This window comes from Mus caroli, chromosome 12 (assembly GCF_900094665.2).
Source record: "Mus caroli chromosome 12, CAROLI_EIJ_v1.1, whole genome shotgun sequence".
In the NCBI taxonomy this organism is placed as follows: domain Eukaryota; kingdom Metazoa; phylum Chordata; class Mammalia; order Rodentia; family Muridae; genus Mus; species Mus caroli.
The window spans coordinates 107466252-107470017 of record NC_034581.1 but is presented as its reverse complement, the minus strand read 5'-3'; positions in this window follow the sequence as shown (position 1 = coordinate 107470017).

Below are 3766 nucleotides of genomic sequence, written 5' to 3'. Positions count from 1 at the left end.
CCAGGCTGCGCCCGCGCCCCGCCCCCTGCCGCACCGCGCCGCCTATTGGCCGACGGGGCAGGGCTCGCGCGGCGCACCCAATCACCGCCCACCGGAAGTGAGGCGCGCGCCCCAGGGCGTCTCCGGCGCCCAGCCGCGGGAGCGAGCGCGCGCGGCGGCGCACAGGCTGTGCCCCTCTCAGGGACTCAGGCGAGCGACGCGATGGCTGCGGGAGTGACCAGGTCTACGAACCCCTCACGCTCCCTGCGGCGGACCGCGGGCCTAGGGACGTGCCCATGTACTCCGGTGACTCTCATCCGGTTGCCATCCTGCGTGTCCCCGCACAGGCCCCTAAGGCCTCGCTCTCGCACTCTGTAGGCCCCACCCACCCTTATTCCTTGAGGAGTTTCAGCCACCATCTGTCCTCCCTAGCTGCCCCATCCAGCAACCTCCGCCCATCCAGCCTCCTCCTACATTCAGCAGTGCTTTATTTATTTATTTTTAAGTTTTTCTCAAGAGCATCTCAAATATTTGGTACAGGGTGCATTCTGCCTTGCTCGCAGTGAACTTGGGCCAATAGGAGGGGCGGGTGGCCGATCAGACTGCAGGGCCCAGCAGGCAGGGGATTCCAGGCATGGCCTGGGGAAAGCCGGCTAGGCTCTGGGCCTCAGGAAGAAGCTCTCAGTGGCCGACGTCCCTCCCCCTCTTTTTGGCTGTCTTTGGTCAAAGTCAACACATTTAGGGAAAAGCTTTTCTGGCATGTCTTGTTTCTTTGTATCCACGGCTTTACACAATTGCCTTTCTCCCGCTAGGTTCCATGTCTTCTTATCTTCTAGTAAGCTTATTGAAACAATTCTAACTCAAACCAGTCTGACCTGGCTGTCCCTCCTTGCCCTTCAGGTTTACCCAATAGTCCTGTTTTCTGCCTTTCTTCCCAGGAAGGCATTGTGGGGGTGGTCCCTCCTCTGCTATGACACCCTAACCCCTTGCCAACTACATTTGGAGCTCCTCTGCCAGAGGCAGCCTCCTGCGGTAACTCCAGGATGGGAGCTGCAAACAGCTGCAGCTGCTTAAAGCCAGAGTCCCGCTTTGAAGAGAACAAGGGGACCTGTGTTTTCCTCATGTTCCTCACTCGTTGGGGTGGTAAAACAAAGTCCAGAGGGTCTGTCAGTCTGTGGCCAGCTGAAATGAATATTGTCTGACATCGCAGCCCTATTGGGGCCAGTAGTGAGGCTTGTACCTAGGAAACCAGAGGCTGTGTTCACCGAGCTTCATCAGCCTTGGTGGACAGGCCGCCTTTGATTGGAAGCAAAAGACAAGCATCCACTGACCTCAGCAATTGGCAAACAGCGCTGGGGACAGACCAAGGGTGCATTTGCAGGCAGAAGAATGGGCTGTCTGATGAGTTGTGTCTGTGTGCGCCAGGCAGGCATTGCAGCCAGGGTCAAGGGAGGAAATAAGAGTGACCAAGCTGTGCATACCGGGGCATGGCACCAGTGGCCTTGGTTGAGCTGTGCCATCTTGTACTGGACACCATTGTAGGTTCTCAATGAATATGACATATATCTGCCCAGTCTCACTTTAGATGGAAGGAAAGTGAGACACATGCGGTCTGCACTTTCTAAGGGAGAGCATTAGTGTATGTGTGTGTGTGTGTGTGTGGCGGGGGGTCTGTTAAGGTAGGTCATGGGGACCCGTTAGTGGTGACCAGTGTTTTCCAAGTAGATAGCAGTTTGAATCTGTTTCACCGAACCTGTTATTTGGATCTTTGGCCTCTGTATTTGAAAATAATGCTGTCTCCGTTCTCCTTTTGTAAACTGTAGGTCCCAAGACGACTTCCTTAAAAACCAGGAAATGTGTCTTCCTGTGAACTAGGTGTGATGTGACTCCTACCCTTCCACATTTGTAGCATTCCCCTACCATGTTTCCTTTAAAATGGGAACTCAGTTCAGGATGAGCCTCGGTGGACAACCGGGGTGACCGGGGAGAGGGCCCAAGGAGGGGGACCTTCGGAGCCCTGTAGTCCCAAGTAAGCACACATAAACCACGGTGAAGACCTGAAAACAAGCTGTCTGCTCAGCAGCAGGACACTTGTTTGTTGGGAGGAATTAAATTTGGGGTTCCAGAAAAGGCCTCGGGCATTGGCAGGAAGTAGAGGTTTTAGGCAGCTTCCTGCAGACCCACAGATTTTGACTGGGTTCCCCTCAGCCTGCACACTGGGAATCTGAGCTTCCTGGCTGATGTTCCAGACCATGCATTCCTTGGAAAGTACTCATCTGCTTAGCTTGAGTTTAAATGATAATGAACCTGGCATGAGGAGGTGATACAGCTGTGTAGGCATGACATGGCCCATGCCTGAAGAAGCTCCCTCAGAGTCCAGGGACCTTGCAATGAGTCCAAGGCACAGGAACCACGGGGACTCCAGGCCTCTGCCCATGCTAGGGGCACACCAGACTCATGTGCATCTATTTAGTGAATGAGCTCTGGTGGGCACTAGGCACCGAGCCTTCTGCTGTTCTCTGGTCCATCCTCCTTCGCACAGTTAACTTTGGGCTCTAGTCCATCTGATGAGTTGCCAAGACCCCGGGTGGCTTGTGGCTCTGTGTTAACATAGTTCATATCCTGCATCCCTGTCAGCCTTGCTGTGGCAGAGGCAGGGTTTCAGAGTCAGCTCAGGCCTGTATTGCTGAGCCACTATCAAGGAGGCAGAAACAGAAATTTCACACCTGGAAGATACGGGTCACATTAAGTGTGGGTCATGCATGCCTACTTCAGGGGAAGGAATGTTGTGTCCAGGAACCCAAGTAACCTTCAGAAGCCAAGTGGGTGTGCAAGTGGGTGTGCAAGGAGAGACTGTGAACAGCAGCAAGGCTCCTGGCAGAGCACCACACCCTGAGTCTTTCTGAGCTGAATACAGTGTTGCAGACATGGTCTACAAAAGTGAAACAGGACTGTAGATGTTATGGAGGGTGCTGGGGTTCTCTTGTAATGCTCTTAGTCTCAGTAATAAAGGAATTCAGAGGGGCTGGTGAGATGGCTCAATGGTTATGAGTACTGACTGCTCTTCCAGAGGTCCTGAGTTCAATTCCCAGCAACCATATGGTGGCTCACTACCATCTGTAATAGAATCTGATGCCCTCTTCTGGTGTGTCTGAAGAGAGCAATGGTGTGCTCATATATACAAAATAAATAAATCTAAAAAAAAAAAAGAAATAAAGAAACTCAAAAGCAACCTTATTAGCCTTTAAGAGAAAACATAGTACAGGTTAGATTAAAAATCCTGGCAGCCACCAAGAAGACATGAAAAAGGCCTGGCTTTTAGGCTAGACATGGAGTAGAAATAACTTACTAAGACAGGAAAGAAGATGGCTGGAAGAAAGGCTCAGCTGTAAGAGCGCTTGCTGCTCTTGCAGAGGACAGTTCCCTTCCCAACATCCATGTCCAGCTCCATCGGGATCCAACACTGTCTTCTTGTCTCTGCACACGCGCACACATGAATACACACATGCACACTCACACACACACGTGCATAAAGTGACCGTGGCTGGCACCCACTCGGCTCTCAGCTGTATCTTGCGGCTTTGTTTCATGCTCTATTCCTTACGTTATGCCAGGTGAGGAGAGGGTTCCAGTCTTCCTCCATGGCCTCTTTCATGTTTTTCTGTTGTTGTTGCTTGCTAGCTTGCTCTCTATGTAGGGTAGACAGGCCTGGAAATCACAGATCCCAGTCTGCCTCTGCCTCCTGAGTGCCAGATTAAAGGGCTGTGCCTCCATGTGCAGCCCATTT